This window comes from Rhea pennata, chromosome 2 (assembly GCF_028389875.1).
Source record: "Rhea pennata isolate bPtePen1 chromosome 2, bPtePen1.pri, whole genome shotgun sequence".
NCBI classification, from domain to species: domain Eukaryota; kingdom Metazoa; phylum Chordata; class Aves; order Rheiformes; family Rheidae; genus Rhea; species Rhea pennata.
This window is the reverse complement of record NC_084664.1, coordinates 45,594,114-45,610,662: the sequence shown is the minus strand read 5'-3', so window position 1 is coordinate 45,610,662 and position 16,549 is coordinate 45,594,114. Positions and strand designations below refer to the sequence as shown.

At 37.7% G+C, this 16,549-nt stretch overlaps 1 protein-coding gene across 2 annotated transcripts in view; it reads right to left on the bottom strand.

The window, feature by feature from the left end:
• STT3B (STT3 oligosaccharyltransferase complex catalytic subunit B) overlaps positions 1 to 16,549 on the bottom strand; it is a 51,119-nt gene that overhangs the window by 30,642 nt on the left and 3,928 nt on the right. The window lies entirely within an intron of this gene.

Genomic DNA, 16,549 nt, shown 5'->3' with positions numbered 1-16,549 from the left:
TCAACATCTCATTCAGTAAATAAACAAAGTGGTCTACTCTAAAGAGTTTTAAAGTAAATTACCAAGCTCTGATTCTCCCATGCAGTTACTAATCACTGTATTTCCTTTAGCTCTACAATCAGTGCACATACACTGACAAAATGACAGCCATTTTTGGTCAACTTTAAAATGCTGCTATCACTAACAAACATCCCATTTATTTTCTAATTCCCTTTGAAATTTAGTTTTCAAGTGTAATCTGTTAGTCAATTATTTACTACATCCAGAATACCATTCAAGCAGAATTAGGGTCATAGAAGAATTAGTGCAAGACTTCCATTCTGAAGCAGGGTATGTCACCTAGTGCACCCTCTGCTGCTCTGTTCCATGTAACAGTGAAAGATGAAGTAATGCAGTAATATGAAATGGAATCAGTCTGTTTGTTCACACAGTATCAATCTAATGGCCTTGACATATTCCCTTCTTTTAATAAAGAACAGAATCTACATAGCAGTTTCACCTTCCAAGCTGGTAAAGATTCTCCACAGAGCGCTCCTTGGAGGACAAAAGCCAGTCTTCCATACTGCCTATTTACCCTTAAAAAGGCACGTATGATTGCCACCAAGTTATTGCTCTTTCACTTTTCTGGCAGATCATCAATTTTCTCTACTTCAAATGGAAAAAAATCTACCTCATACGAAGTCTCAACGCTCTTTAAGTTGGGGATCAGACTGCCGTGAGAAGAACTGCAGTGCACATCACCCCAAATCGCAACTGTTTTTCCATAATCATTCAAAAACCAGACTAATAAGGCTACAGGTATTGATATTACAGTTTTTTTTTTTTTGGGGGGGGGGGGAGAGGGGGAGGAGGAAGAAAAAACTTTACCCATGCTTTTCTAAAACTAAGCTCCAGGTCTAACACAAGCAATACTCTTAAAACTAACCCTCCTAACCAAATTACCAAATTTCAATTGGAGTATCTGTTAACAAGAAATTCAGCAGTGAAAGCATTAGTAAAGGATTAAATTAAGTAGAAGTCAGCATACAAGACTATGAGCTTGTTTATTTTTTGTTTGGTCTGGTTTTGAAAGTATCCATTTATATCAGCAATATGCATCACTTCTGACATAAATTTAAAATCCACATTAAATTCTTTAGACCTCTAACATCCCCAAAATACCACTGCTTTACCTTAAACTAATTTCAGTAGAATAAAGCTAATGTTACTCAAGCCTGCAAGACCCATCATGTTCCTGTTCAGTCAGAGAAACAGGAATAACACCTGCAGCACAACCACACAGAGGTCGTTAGCAGACTTCTTTGTCTACACCATGAAGGAACAAAAAGAACTGAAATTCAGGTCCAGATGTCAGTAAACTTGAACCAATCACAGTACCAGTCAAGGGATATCAAAAAAGAGCGAGTGTGCAGTATTTTCAGGAAAGCTCTCCTTTATGGTAAATAAGCAGTTATACGGGATACATTAACTGACAAAACTGAACTTTCAGAAGTAATTAGTCATGTTTATATAAGGAAATTCACACAAACATCCGTTGTTCTGACCTAGAAGCCTTTGCATCAAACAGTAATGTGGCATTTGTTTCCAATAAGCCTGCAAATATTCCCATTTGACTAGATTTCCAAATATTAATTAATTCTCCAGTCCTGAACTGTCAACTACAGTGATCTGTGAAATGCTGTACCTATAAAATTAGTCTCTTATCTTGCTATAGCAAGGTTTCTTGTTAATGTGTTTAGTGCCAAATCTGCAGCACCGCATGAGACAAAGCCAGAGTTGTGTGTTCCACAAGAAACAATCTAGGCTGTCATGGGCATGACTTGAAATAAATGCACTGAAAAACCAGCCAGTCAATGGTGTTAACCCATAACATTAAAAAGGAAACAGGATAATATATTTACCGACAGAGATTAGTTTTAAAATTTTAAATCTTGACTCAAATTCATAGAGGCCTAAAAGTTATGGCTAATGTTTACTTTCACAGCATTAAAAGATTAGTTAAACAAATGAAGTAGGCAAGAAGAGTACATATTGACATTCTCCTCATGTTTCAAACCAGTAAAGCTTCATAACTGACTTCAGAGGGATGTGAACAACTGTTTCCTGCTTTGGCAACAGCACATTAAGTCTTTAATAAGACGACTTTATAAGAATGAATTACCACTCAAAACTGAAACACAACATAACAGCATTTTTACTTTTAACACCTAAGATGGCAAAATTTAATCTTCCCTCCCAATATAGACTTTTATCTATCCAAAAGTATTAACTCCCTCCTTTTAAAAAGGCGCTGATATTTTTGCTGGAAATTAAAAGCCTGCAGAGACAGCTGAGCATGCCTTTATAGTAGATATTGTTAGAAATACTCTAAGTAAATTAATTTTTCACTGTGAGAAGAACTACAGGTGAGAATAAGAAATGGCCTTCTGACCAAACCTTGAGAAAAATTGAGACTTAATTACAGCATCTTACTTTCAGTTCAAGTAAAAGAGTGCTCACCCTCCTCCCACCAGGAATCCTGAAAAAAAATGAATCCATGCAAACATAGGGAGAATCCTGCTGTGTTATGTGACACATCAGGGCCAGCTTTAGGAATCGACAAAGTAGCAGCAATAGGCAACAACCGCATACCAATATCATGCTCTAATACTACTTTATCCACCTCTCAGCACTCTACTGCTTTAGGAACAGGCCTGAACCTCCCCAATGTTCTCCTTTTGGCCAGCTGCTACCAGTAAAGTACTGCAAACAATAATTACACAACACTTTGACTCTCTTGGTGCTTTTCACACTGTGTTAATAGTATAGTGCTATTGTATTTCCAGAAGCAGTGTTACAATACCTATAACTAGGCATAAGATCAGAGTCTAACAGAGTATGTAGTTTGAACTGTCTCCTCCTCCTCTGGGCTGCGGTTTAAAGGAGTCTTCAAACGAATCTCAGCTGTGGCATATTTCAGAATTCAGAGTCCTGACCACCAAGTTATAGCCTAGTATTGTACTTTGAACCTTTCTGGGGATGCTCCAATGATTGCAACCATGATGCCCTATGCATGGTGTCATTCATTTTGTGGCATTTGGGGAGATACCAATTAACCTCAGCTATCTGCTCAGGCTTAGGTTTGATTTTATTTCACCCTGTGAACAGTTTTTTCGATGATTGCTTAATGCTACTCACTATGCTATACCCAGAAGCTACAGAATTCTGCAACACTTCACGGCAACAATTACTGCTGTATTTATAAGGAGGCATCTTGTTTTTGACATTCCTAAGTTTAGCACTTTCTTGACAGAAATTCTATTTCATATAACATTTTAAGTAAAATTCACCTTACTAAGAAAGTAAGAAAACAGAGGGGGGACACAGGCAGTTACTTCACCTAGATCTTAACAACATTTAAAGCAAGTTACACTAACTGTTATGGGATTCATTTGACTCTTCCCTTACAACAAGATGCAAGATCAGAGAGTTGCTTCTTGTGAGAAGCTGATGACTGCTTAAATCTTATCAGTTTTATGCTAAAATTACCTGTTCATGTAGACTTCTTATCTAGGCATTTCATACCTAGCTATCTGAGAATATATAATCTCCTTACTAGCAGAATATGCTGAAAGTTTCCTAAGACTGCATTTATAAAGGCTTCCATGAACTAAAAGTCTTCAGCTGCAGAGGCACAAAACTTTCACATCTGCAGACTCAGAAAAATGACATGGTATAAACTAACTCTGAACATTACAAGCTATCTGTGCAATTCTAGGACACACTTTTTTATGCAAGTGTAGATTACAGAATCAATTATGCAATACAGACAGCATCTAATTAGAGATGGCAAGTCTAGATTCTTCAAAAAGATGCACCGACACAGACTGACTCCAAATTCAACATACTGTTTGCATCCAAAGGAAAAAATGTATTCAATGCAACACTTAAATAGAAAAATCTAATGAGAGAGTTCATTAACTTTCACTGAATGAACATATTTACATTGTATATACAGTATTCCATATCAAATTTAAAACACCTTCTTGTGTATATATTGTATGAGCTCATCATCCTGAAAATCTTATTCTGAAGTCTGTACCTATGAATTTGCAATTATCACAACATGAGTTTTGCATGTGTTTTTAAAATGGAAGCACAGAACCCCATAAATCATATAATGAATTTAATGCACTGTGGCATTACTTCTCATCATGAAGATGCTTACTTGTGTTTAGTTTACAACCTTCAAAAAGCATATATGGACAGGTAAGCCAGTTTCAACTAATTAAGATCAGAATTTTGTACCAGCAATACTTGTAGGCAAAAGTGACAGTTAAAGAGCCACCGTCTTCCTCCCCAAACACTACAGACTTCACAGTAAAAGTGGAGAAAATGTACACTAGGTTCTACACCTGTAAGAACCAACGAGATGGAGGGCTGTCCTTGATTCACTTGAGCAAAAGAGCAGCCAGGGAATTTGATTTCAGAAAAACTGATGTTCCTTTCTTCTAACATACAACTGATGAACTGATTGTTTCTATTAGGCCTTAAATCTAATAGAAACATAAGAAACACTGCATGTATTGCCCCCAGTAGAATATACATATACATACACACACACACCTACATACGCACATACACACAGTATTTTGTGTGCACACATATATATACACACACACAAACATGTGCACGCATACACATATTATATGTATATATCAGATATTTACATGACCACAGATTTTTTTTCTGATATTTCTCTAGATACATTCCTAGCACAGTCCTGCTGGGGAAGATACTATCACTTTGCACACTCAGCTGAAACTTCACATCATCAACCGACAAATAACCAGAAGTCATGAACACATTAACTTCTACCAGTCTGGCACAGAAGATGTTTATCAGTCAGCTTCACTAAGTACTGTAGAAAGACAATTACTAAGCCAAATCTGCCAGGAAGAAAAAGAACAGCTCTAGCTGAAGTAGAGATTAACACTGCTTATTCAGTTGTTTTGGGGAGTTAAATACAGAATTTGTGGTGATATAGTCTTTGTGATTTTACTGTAAAGATACAGATATGTAATTATTCCTTGTATTCTCAGATAAGCCTGAATCAATACATGAAAACGCTCAAGAGACCCCTGCACTGAGAGATCCGACTGATCTTTATGTTTTCTTGAAAGCAGAGCCATTTGAAAAGAGAAATATACACGTTGAAAGCTAACTGCCACCTAGCAGTCCCATGTTTGATAACACAATTGGAAGCAGTATCAAAAATAGACAAAAAATGTGGTGAAGCCCTCTTTTGTTATTCAAAAGATAATTAGCATTCTGAATTAATGAGATGGCAAGAAGTTCGGCAGTGACACAGACCACCTAAGTTCAGGTAGGATGAAAGTTCAGTGTCAGTATTAGCAGTTTGCATTCCTGGAATCCAGGTCAGCAACTGGGCTCCTCCCATTTGTAACACAATTACCACAGTCTCTGATGAGGAGGAAGAGGGAAAAGCTTAGATCGGGGAAAAAAAAAAAAAAAAAGCTGGAGGTACAACCAGAAGAACAGCTATATTTTCCAGATATAACATCTGCTCAGTGGAAATCCTGAAAAATATCAGACTGGTTCCCACTGTCCCAACAGATCTATCAATGTGTTTAAAAAGGATTACAGCACTCCCACTACCACTTCTTAGCATGGTATTTTGACTTCCTGAAATAAGATCCAAGTGCTGAAATCAAGAGCTGCATATTTCCGATATGTTAATGACAAAATTCCATGGGGAATACATATGCACTGCAATTTCTTCAGAGAGCACAGGCCATCATCACTATTTTGCTAAGCAGTCGCAAGCTTTTTAAAGCATTCCACAACCACAGCTTGTACTTTACACATGACACATCGAATCTGAAGCCAGGATACTCTTCACATCATCACTGTGGCCTGCAGTTTCAGATACTTCCACTGCTGCTCATAAAGCTTTTTCATGACCTTTCTTCTGTCCTTTTTGAACTATTCCTCTCAAAGAAAATTAACAAAAAACCACTTAGCTTTATCCATACTAAAAATCATACTTAGCTAGTGAAGATGAGCATTCATAACATGTAACAACATTTTAGACCTAATAAGAAAGTTATGATGCAATTTTTTCTTTAACAGTTAAAAGGTTTCAATGGTAAGATGCAAAAAGAATTATTCAAAATTCCCCAAGGGAAAACCTAAATGCTTATTTTCTCCTCCATTTTATATATACTTCATTGCAGATAGTACACTGTGACTGACATCAATACTGGTGGCCACATTTGTTCTGTATCTTCTGATAGCATCAGCTTCTTGAGAAGCATCACCTCCCTGCTTGGTGCAGTACTAAATACCATAAACTCAAAATACTACAGTGTTATGCTGGATTCCCCCTCCACCCCCCCAGTGGTGTTGTGCTACTCTGTGGAGCATTAACCTTGCACTTCACAACTTAGAAGGCTTTGCACTAAACAAAAGGCTATGTTAAGGATGTTTCTTACAAATGAGGCAGATTCATGCTGCTTAATAGGATAAAGACAACTTACCTTCAGGAATTTCAAAGTTAAAGGCTGGTAAATGAGTATCTGGTCAGCAAAGCAAAATTCAGAGACAGTCAAATAATGTATTCTGAATGCTAAAATATCCTTTCCTTGCTGAATATGAAACTAGAAATCAGTGGGCTGGACATGATTCCCTCAGAAGAAGTGACTGGAAACAGAGAATGGGTAGCTCCCAAGTCTATCCTTATGGTCTTCTACTACAGAACGAAGCAACCTGTAACACCTACACAACTATAGCAGACTCTTACTACACAGATCTCAAACGTACTGCATGCATTCCTGTGGCAAGATACTATATGCATTCAGAAAAGAATACCAATTTTTGCAAGAGTCTGAAATGTAAAGCAAAATAAAAGACAGTTCTTATTCATTGTAGTTTTTTTAATTACATTTTAGCTGTTTGGGAATATCTGCTAGTCATCACATCTACTTCATAAACAAAATATTTATGTACCAGAGCACAGTGGCAACCAGGTAAGTGCTAGTTACACTGCAATACAGTTGAACAACAAAGCCTACAACCACTTCCCATTAAGCCAAAGTCTGATCAAAGGTGACTTGACAGGTCCTTCCTACCCTGTAAAACACATGGCATGGTACAAAGTAATCAGCAGGCTATGCTACCTGTGTACTACTTGAACACCCTTGTACCATCAGAAAAGGAGTTCCAGCCACAATTAGAGAACAGATATTAATCCAGTCTGTAAAAAACATTTCCTCATACTGTTTTTCATGATACTGCATGCCCAACAAGCAGTTATGTCAACCTAGTGGGTTTTTTTTGTTAGCTCACAAAAATAAAACAATATTTAAAGTGCTTTAGTTGTGCATCAGCAGTATACATCAGTTTAGCAAGTTAAAATACTGTAACATTTCACCCAATAGTGTATTCCTTAAATATTTTCTTTATTAAATCCTTTAAAACATCTGTTATTCTTCCTCTTGCAAGCAGCTCTAATTATCTCAATTCTCTGTGTGCATGCTTCCTTTCAATTGTCCTTTCTGAAAGTAGATTATATTTAGTTGAAGAAGTTGGACCTCTCACAGTACACCTGTTTGGCACCATCTGTTGCAATATTAACTTATCGACTTTTTATTACAATGGCTGCTGTAAAAATAAAAACTAATGTTTTGGCGTGGATAATACAAAGCACCAGCAGAGCAGAATCAGACAGTCTACCTAACTTGAACAATATCTACCCAGTGACTGAGGTCAGTTTAATGACCCAAATTTACAAATGTCTGCTCAGAAATTCTGCTTAACCCTTCAGTAATCTAACAGATATAATAGACGTAAATATTGCATTTGTCAGATTATAGCAGGGATCTAGGCAATTTTCAGCTGTGGGTGAGCATGTATCTAGATAGATGTGTATTTAGCTGTCTGCAGATGAAACAAGCCAACATTCCCAGGCTTAGGGGAAGCCTAGAAATAAATCGAATTAGGCTCTAATTAAACAAAGCTGAAAAGAAAAAGACAAGAATGCAGCCCAAACTGCAAAAGGATAAGGAGGGAAAGAAAAAGAGGGGTATGGGGGAAAGATGCACAGCTTTACAATGGCTGGCACCGATTTATACACTCTCCCAAACTGAGTCACAGTAGTTACCCTTCAGCTGAGCTTTGCCAGTTAAAAGGAGCACAGGCATGCTCCTAATCTGCTTCAGTGCAAAGATCAGCTAAATTATCTTGACTTACAACTAAAGAGTATATCACTCTAAAGATGATTTAAGCTATTTCACCTGATTTTTCACTGAAACAAATTAGGAGTACTCACATTATCTACTAATACAGCCCAGCAGGAGGGATGGTAGCTTCCAGCTGAGGGCAGTAACAGTCCCAGCTGCTTCCAAAGTGACTGCATATTCCCACACTGAAGGCAAACAGCATAGGAGCTTACCAATAAGGTAAGCAAAGACCAGGAAAACAGATGACAAAAAAGGGGGGGGAAGTCTTCATCCTCCCCTACAACACACAGATAAAGAGTTTACCTTTTAAACTATATTTTGCATTCTTGATCCACTTTTAGTGGCTGATTTGTTCCCAGAAATGAGTATAATAAACAGAACTTAAAATCAGTTCTCCACTACATGTATTTCATATCTTTCACAGTTTTAAGTAAGTCTAAATCAAAAGAAATGCATATTTTCATTTAATTTAATTCAGCTTGTTAAGAACTTCACCTAATGGTTACATATCTTCAAAGACTAAGCATAAGCTTCATAAAAATGTAATAACAAAACATTACTTGTTTTTTATTAGGTATGCTCATGAAAACACTACATATTAAGTGTACTGCAGTGACTAGCGTTCAGTATTTAAGAGAAACAGTACTTCTAATTAATATTAAGCTTCTGCCATGCACAATGTGAAATAAGAGTTGCATGTTTATCATCTCTACAGGATGGGATTTCATAATTCTTAGTGTCTATATTATCCATATTATAGACCTCAAACTACTTCAGACTATTTCACTGTGCTCTGTCCCTTCAGACATTTAGCAAACACTTTTTTTTTTTTTTTTTTTTTTTTGAGTATATGGGGGTGGTATTGGATGAGGCTGTTAAGTGAAGTAGGTTTAATATATATGCATATGCCTTGAAGCTGTGATGCCCAACCTTTTTGCCACATGCTGTACAGAAATATTCATGGACTGCATGCACCATTGCCTCTTGTATCACAAGTCCAGAAACATGTCCTTTCCAGGATACATTGGCTCCTTGACCAGCTAGCTACTTCAGCCTACTTTTTGGTAGCTATAGCCTTCTATGTCTGCTAATGAACAGCAGAAGGGCTGAGTTTAACTTCTCAAGCTACTTTAGTAAACAACAACCATGGACTTGGGGTGCCATGCTTTCCTCTTCTGGCCCACCCGCACTCATTTTAAAGTAAACTGAACGTCCGTTTGCCTATGAAAGGAAACAGGAAAAGGGGGATACTAAAGCAAGTGGATCAATTGCAATTCATGGAGGGAAGAAGAGCAAGTGGTGTACAAGGGGATATGAGAGCTGTTGGAAAGATACTAGCAGAGGTTGACAAGGGAAAGTTCTTAGGCCATTATCCTAAATCTTCTCTTCCCTACCTCTCCAGAGATGAATTAGATCTGCCTGTTCTGGACCTTCCAACCCTGTCAACTCTCCCACCTAAATCAGAAGAGTAGAGTTAGCCTTTCTGACTCTGAAAAGAGATTAGGCTCTAGACTCCTGGCATCCCATATAGTCATTAAACAATGACAAAGTTATTTCTGGTAAAACATTTAAATAGTTACAAAAGAGAAGAAGAGCTTTGGCAGGAACCATTGATATGTTTACCTCTGAATAACTAATAGCCTCACCTGTTGGTCACGGACCTAATGGGTACTCAAGAAGAAATTAGGGTACAGGGCATGCCAATGTAACAGCTCACTGTCACTGGAAAAAGGAGAGTTTCCCTCTCGCTGCACCCAGCTGCATGCCTTGACACCTGCACTTACCAGATTTTTGTGTTGTTTCAACTTGTTAACGTGTCTGAAAGTTATCCAAGGAAATGTCCAGCAGATGACAGGAACTTCAGGAGAGCTGCCCCACTGGATCAGATGCAGACAGGGCCACTTTATACTGGTACAGACAAGCCTAGCAGCACTTCATCACATTGTAGATATTCAGAGTCAGGTTCCACTCAAAACACTCTGAGCTGCCATCCTATTAGGGCAGATTACTAGGAATCTTTGGAATCATTTTCCACACACTTTCCGACACTTTGACATGCAAGAGATATCCACAGGTACTCCAGCACAGCGTAACAGATACTGAAGTAAACATAACACTGCTTAGTATCTTAGGTAAAAGTACCATTCAAGTAACATTTAAAGCTGCCCTTGGCTGCTGCTTCTTGAAGATATCCCTGAAAAATGACAGCAGATGGCACTGTACAAAGCATACCATCACAAAGCAAAACCGTGCATATAGGTAAAATTATCGTGCTGAAGTTACTACAGTATGACCGAAACGTAAAGAAAACGGCACTCTGAAGAACACTGACTAAAGCAAAAGTTAGAATACAAATTCAGTGATGAAACTGTTACAAGCATTATGCATTTGACACAAAACACGTTGTCCAGTCGTCCTGACATAAAGATTATGCTTTACCTTGGGTGAGAAGGGCTGGTAAAGCAGCAGCTAATTATAAAATTAAAGAAAAAAACCCACACAAACGCACTTTGGCGTCTGAACATGTTTAGCCACAGAAGAAAAAAATACATCATTACCAGCAGTAAAATGTGAGTGACCTGAGATGTCAAATTAAGACACTGTTGCAAATGTTTAACGTAGTCTTTTCAGTGTCAAAATCCACTTTCTATTTGGCAAATAAAAGATTAAAACCATTACAGAGTAAAATGAATTGTCAGACATATGCAGTAGTTTTTCAAATGTTATTTCAGACATTTGACTTTAGATAAATCATTCTAGTCACCTGTATAAGATACAGTAGTCAGCACAGTAGCATTACACAGCTTCTTGGAAAGTTCAAAAACTGCATTGACTTTAACGATTTTTGATCTACAGTAAAGCAAGCTACCCATTAACTTCCACTGTTAACATCAATATAATGCAAAAGCTCCAATTTTCTTTTAATGACTTTCTGAATTAAAAAAAGTTTGCAACATTTCCGCTATTGCTAATAAAAAAAAGAAGACATTTTAAAGGCCACTAATACCCAAAACTAAATTTAAAAGATTTAAACCGTGCAGACAAAAGTTTCTTATTCAAAACTCTAAACAAAATAAGTAGACTTGTTTTGTTCTGTTTTGCTTCTGCATCAAGAAAATACATTGCCTATTTTCAAATCCTTTGGGTACAGCACACAAGTATGGTATCCAACATATAGTCTTCCTGGTCAGCTGTATCCTCAAAGAGGTGCTTTCCACATCCAGGTTTCCTTAAACTAAACATCTATTGGGAAGATCAGAATTAACTAAAATCACCTTTGTGTGCCACCACAGAACCATACTTCTTGGAACTTAAGAACAAGTTGGCTACCATATTTGGTACAATAATTGCATAACATCCTATATCTCCTTTTTACAAAATCCATTTGCCATTCAAACAGGGTAGACTGTGCCCATGAACAAAAGGCATGTAGTAAGCAAGCTTTTTAAAACAAATGCACAGAATACTCAGTAAACCAGTCTTGAAGAGACATCACATTAAGAACAAACCCCAAAATGAACACATCAAATTCACATCATCAGCTGTAGTTTGCCAAGATTTTTTATTCTAGGTGAAGAAAGTTTTGAAAGTGTTTTGCAACTGTATTTCCACAGATTACTGATGTGTATCTTATTAATGTGCGTACATATCTGATGGAAGAGTGTCAAGAAGATGGGGCAAGACTCTTCTCAGAGATGCTCAGTGACAGGACAAAAGGCAACAGGCACAAACTGAAACAAAGGAAATTCCACCTGAACACGCACAAAAAAATCCACTTCACTGTGAGGGTAGCTGCACACAAAAACAGGTTGCCCAGAGAGACTGAAGTCTCCTGCCTTGGAGATATTCAAAAGCAGTCTGGGCACAGTCCTGGGAATCCCACTCTAAGTAACTCTGCTCAAGCAGAGAGTTTGACCAGATGATCCCCAGAGTCCCCTTCCAACCCCAACCACTCTGTGATTATCAGCTAAGCACAACTCCAACACGCTCTTCAACTAACAATCTTAATTAACCCATGCAAATCAATTGCTTGTAGAAAGCAGTATGATGAGTGTTGTAATACCCAGAAGTAATTCTCACTAAAGTTCACACACCCAGTGATGCCATTAGGCAAGCTGTTTAAAAGTAGCATATGATCAAGTATCCCATCTTAGATACATTTTAAATACTATTTCCTGCTCTTAAAGTACTCAGTATACTAATGCTTAGTTATTCCTTGTTTAAAGTAGACTGTTACTCTTTCTAAAGCACAGGGATATGGCCTCACTTGAATTGCAAGAATTTTATTTGCAACTCTTCCTATGTCAAAGGAGCTTTTACCCAGTAAGTTGAGAAACACAAATACAAGCAAAATAGATCAGCTTCTATGTCCTTGGATTCATTGCTTGGGCTGCTTCAACTTCTATCAGGTATAGTACAGTATTAGGGTCAATTCCCCTGGTACTTCTCAAGTCCAGGCCTACAGGCTACCTACATTAAAATGCTTCAGCTTGATTCCCAGCAACAACTCAGAGAAAAGTCACAAGCTCTGCTCAGCTATAGGGCCAGAAATCAAGTCCATCTGTTAGATACATTACAGATCTACTGTAGGTGAAAAGCACAGATTACAGCAATGGTCCCACTGCTTACTTCTCCTAACTTCACTTTCCTAACAGTCTTATCAAATTGCTTATACTGAATACTTAGAGAAGAAAGTTTTGGTAAAGGATTAAAAAAAGTATGTGCACTGCTACAGGGTGCAAGCTCCACAGGATCCAAAAGCAGCCGCTTTAATGGCTCTGTGAAGTTGCAAGAAGCCCTCAGGTTTGGCCATAAAGGTCAGTAGAAATGTGCCTCAAAGGGGCTGCAAGAACAGAATTTTCAAGAACTAAGGAGCAAGCTTTCAGCAGCACGTGCACAGACAAACATTAAGGAGGAAATATCCAACTGAATCAGAACAGAGTGGAACAGCAAAGGCATTGAGAGAGAGAGACTGGGATTTGAAAGATGGAGTATTAGGATTACAATTTGCCAAAACCAGGAACAACAGAGAGTATTATGATAGAAAGCAAAAGGTAACCTTCATAAACCAACCTGACCCTATGTAATCAAATCAAATTTCAATTTAAAAACAGAACATATTAAGCTGCTCAAATAGTAGGATATTTGCCAAAAAAGTCAGTTCAAGCATTTTCACCATAGCATTCACTCAGTAACACTTGACTAGCTAGAGCATTTGTCTAAGACTTTAAAAACAAAAACTCCCCCCAAACCTCAGAGTATTACAAACTAGTCAGTTCAACCCAACCTAGCCTTCACAGAACATTTCCATACATTCTCCTTTTCAAGTTTGATTCCACTATCCACTAATTAATAAATGGGGCAACATTTTACAAGTATTCTGCCTCATCTCCTATGTTTTCCAAAAGAAAGCTGTATGGATAATCTCATTTAAACCTATCCTACATGTTTTACAAACACCATCTCTTCCTGCCTGTCACGCATATCACCATCACTGCATCCACATGACGTCTGATGAAGTTTTCAATCCAATTAGAAGTTGTGCAAGTGAGTAAAAAGATAGTGCCCACTGACAGCAAAAAGGTAAAAACCCAATACAGCTTCTAGAAATGAAGTAGTATTTTGATTCTTGTATGAGTTATATTTTAAAAGTTAACAAGGGCAATTCCACCTTTTACTAGCCTCAGTCTAGCCTGACCAAATTTGAAGTCTCCTTGTTCATGAAGAGTACTGTTTCTGCTATGCCATCAACTTTTTACCCGATGCTGTTCTTCCAGATCGTCCTCCTTCCATGAAGTCTCTAATATTTACTTCTGCAATTTCCTAGAAAACTGCAATAAAGTCCAGCATAGTTGGTTTCACAGCTTTTCCATGCTGAGAACACCTTACTGGCCTTCTATAAAAGTTTACTTGGCTTCAAAATAGAACATCTCAAAGTAGCTGAGCATGGAAAACCAGTTCAAATCCCTAAGTGTTTGAGTATGGAAAAGCAGTTCAAATCCCTAAGTGTTCAGGGCTTATGGTCCAGAAAGCACCAAATAGCCAAAGACTAGCCTGTGCTGAGAGTTTCTTGGCATGTATCATATAGCTCCAATAGAGCTATAGAGCAGTAGATGTCATCAAAAAAAAGATGCCTCACCTCCCTCATTATAAAGGGTGTTAAGAAAGAGAAGATGCCTGCTAGGCTACTCTTTGAGAATATAAATAGTTTCCTAACCTTGCCTTTTTTGCACACACAGGCTTTACTAACTCGGATTTGGAGACTATGCTATGATTGAAAAAGGCTAAGGCTATCTTTCTTACAGAAAGGAGTTTGAGGTATCAGCCTACTTGAGAACCTACTAAAGTTATCACTGTTACTGGAGTACAGCCATTTTCATCATTCAAATGTAATGCCTCTACCTTATTAAAAAAAATCATGAACTATTATAATCCAACTGTTCATTATCAGTAAGAGCATAATCTTTTCTAGTTTTCCAGATTGAAAAGCTACTCCTCATTTCTTATAATCAAAAAGCTTGTTAATGAATGTAACATAGTAAGTTTGTAAATGAGTATCACGATATTGCCAACATTTCAAGATCAATCCAAAGTGATTATATTCAAATTGGATTGGAACCAAATGTTTTCCCAAGGTCTGGAAGTTGTCAAGTATTATAAACAGAAGGAAGTAGTTAGGAGAAGAATGCAAAAATGGGTGGGAAATGTTTCCTAGACAGATCCACACTTACGCACTCACCTTCAGCAAGGTTATGTGATGGACTGAGAGCTCCACAAAGGCAGCAGTTTGGAGATGATAGTGGCTGCCATCACTTGAGAACAATACATTTTTTATGCAATTTGCTGTCAGTTTGCTCAGCAAGAAGAGTCACTAACAGCTAGACAATGGCCAGATGAATTACTTGGGTGGGTCACATCAGACAACAGCCTGTGGACTGAATGCTCTTAATCAAAATTATCAAGTGTTTATAAACATAATATCATTCTTCTTATATAAAATATTTCCCCCATTAGAAACCCCAGTTTAAGGTAACTCTCATCTACTGCCATTTACTTCCTCTTCACTCATTTCTGTTGCTCCAGTTTCTTCATATGTTTTTTTAAAATATGTATACACACATCTCCACCTTAACATGTGCTCTGATTTCAACCTCTAAAATCAGTTACTTTCTACATTCCTTCCTAATGTTCATAGTCTTCCTCAAAAATAAGAAACTAAACTGCAATATGTAACCTGATAGCAGGCAGGCTCAGGGAACTAAAATGCTACAGTATTCTGACAATCTCACTGAATCAACTCACCATGAGTGCTTAGAGCAAGCACAAAGGGAAAAAAAAGCAGGACTGCACAGCTGGTGACAGAGAACTCCTAGTTCAAAAGGCAATCATTAGATCTGCTAAGTACAATATGAAACTACAACCTTACTCTTCCCCAAAGAAATCAATTCATTTACACAATCTCCAGAATTTGATCATTTCCATACCCTTCTTCCTGTGTTCACTTGAGTCACACTTGGTATTTTAATGAAGTTTCCACATCTTATTTTTAGGTATTATAATATAAGTTTTCATTAATAAAAAAGTTCCCAAGAGCTAAAAAATCCACTCAGCAAATGTGACTTGAATCAAGCAATACCTGCCTTGCTGGCAGTACTCAAGATAAAAATCCTTATTTATCTTAATAGAGGAACCCGTCTATCTCCAAAATGCAAGTAAACACACTGGCATTATGTTTACTTCTACCAGTTCATTCCTATTCAGTAGACTCCGCTAACCACAGGTGATGGTAGCAGTAGGTTGCTATCACATCTATAAACCGTTCCTCCCATTAGCACAGTTATGCTACCGCAGTGAGGCATGATAAACAGTGGTCATTCTGATGACAGTCAAAAAGCAGGTGGTTTGAACAGATCGGTAATATCAGTTTGGAAGAAGCAAGGATCTTGATTAATCGAGAGCTGTGTCCTTATGATGCACGTGGGACTGGTGTTATGCTACTCGGTACCAGGAGCTGGTAGAAAAGGAGGACAACACATTCCCGAAAGGAGGACAACACATTCCCGCTAGTAGTAAGGGATCCAGTGTAGCTGACAAGATCACACTGGTGCTGCCTATCACACAAGCAAAATGGGACAGAGGGCCCCATGCTCAGACACACCAGTTTCCTCATTCTAGCTTAAAGTAACTGTGATTTTTCAAATCTGGTATTTGATAAGCTCTTAAAATTCTCTCAAAAAGACGAAAGTTTGATCTAATGTTGCTGAAAATGATTAATGATCAGATACATTTGTCACACATGGAACTTAATA